General features: G+C 32.8%; 1 pseudogene; it reads right to left on the bottom strand.

The window, feature by feature from the left end:
- The window catches only part of LOC117180026, a 16,055-nt pseudogene that overhangs the window by 12,679 nt on the left and 1,761 nt on the right, over positions 1-1,615 (bottom strand).

Raw genomic sequence — 1,615 nt, 5'->3', positions numbered from 1 at the left:
TTTTGTTTTTAAACGAATTATTAGATTTGAGAATATTTAAAATACTCTGAAAATCTTGCATGAAAAAATTTATCTTTTGGATTTTCCATTTTTTTTTATGTTTTCAAAATTTTATTTTGTATTTATTAAGAAAATGCAAAAAGTTGTTATGATAATCTTCTAGGGCATTTAGAAATCAAACTTTTTCTTCTCGCACCATTTTTTCATATCGTCCGTTAATTGGCTTAAAAGATTCGTTTTCGTGTGTTTTTTGGAATTTTCTAAATCCTATAACTTTAATAATTTTTTTATTTCGTGAAAAGAGTCATTAGATAAATTATCTGACTTTTTAAATACTATGAATAACCGTACGGAGAATTCTTCAATTTCGAAAAAATGGCGTGGAAAATATTCAAAAGGCAGAGTTTCAAAACGTGGAAATTTGATAAGAATTGGGGGAGGGGGCGTCAAATCTTACAAATATGTAATACCTTCTCTGATGAGAATGTGAAAAAAACCAGCCATTGGGCACAAAATTTGGCGACGTCTTTACGACATCTTTACGACACAGTTACGACATCTTTACGACAACTTTACGACATCCTATGTCCATATCGTTACAGTGTCTTTACGATATCGTAAAGACATCGTCAGATCATACGACACATTTACGATATCGTAAAGATGACTTAACGACATGGACATGGGATATCGTAAAGTTGTCGTAAGGATGTCGTAACAATGTCTTAAAGACGTCGTCAAATTTTGTGCCCAGTGGGCAGTAACAAAAACGTTTTTGCTCTATCTTCGGTGAAAAAATGTTATCTATTTATTTTAGTTTAGCTTGTGTCGTGTGTCGAAATTTTGTTGTATTTTCAATGTTTTTTTATAAATGAAATATCATGAACAAATGTGTACTAAAAAAATTTCAAAATGAGCTCACTTTTAGTATTTTTATTTAAAATGTCTGACTAACGAACTAGGCATTCAGCCTAGTACAGGAGAAGATTGTAGAAAAAGCCAATCTAATATATTAAATTTTTTTAAAAGTGTCGTGCTTATAGACAGATAGCGATACACACAGACATAAAGACATACATAAAGACAGACATAACGATAGGCAGATAGATATACAGATAAGGTAAATCTCCCATATTGGGCGAGTGACCTAGTTCGTGCGAATGCTCACATACTGTAGGTAAATACGTCGTAAACTTAAAGTTTATGGAACTAGTAATAGTTTATTCACATTCTAGAGTGGATCAAAAATATTTTTGATATAGGTTTTATAGTCATTTTATTACGTATTCGTGTTCTTCAAAGGTTATACAGTCACGCGTGTCGCCATCTGTGACCGATCGAGCATAACATTACTCTCGGCTTGTCAGTTCGGGAGTTGACAGGCTGCGTAATTTTTCGTGTCAACAGTCCTCCAAAATTTTTGTAGCGCGAATGTTTGATGGAAAAGTAAGTATTAATTATGAGGTTTTCGAATGTGTTATTCCATATACTTGGCAGTCTGATAAGTACCTGGAAATTCTAAGAGATGGCATTATTATTCACTAATGTGAACCATTTTCGTCGAGCTTGATCCTTCAAATGACGCCTGTCAAAACTTCAGCCATTTATGTTTACG

The sequence above is a fragment of the Belonocnema kinseyi genome, chromosome 1 (assembly GCF_010883055.1).
Source record: "Belonocnema kinseyi isolate 2016_QV_RU_SX_M_011 chromosome 1, B_treatae_v1, whole genome shotgun sequence".
Taxonomy (NCBI): domain Eukaryota; kingdom Metazoa; phylum Arthropoda; class Insecta; order Hymenoptera; family Cynipidae; genus Belonocnema; species Belonocnema kinseyi.
The sequence above is the reverse complement of the archived record's forward strand: the minus strand, read 5'-3'. Positions and strand labels throughout refer to the sequence as shown.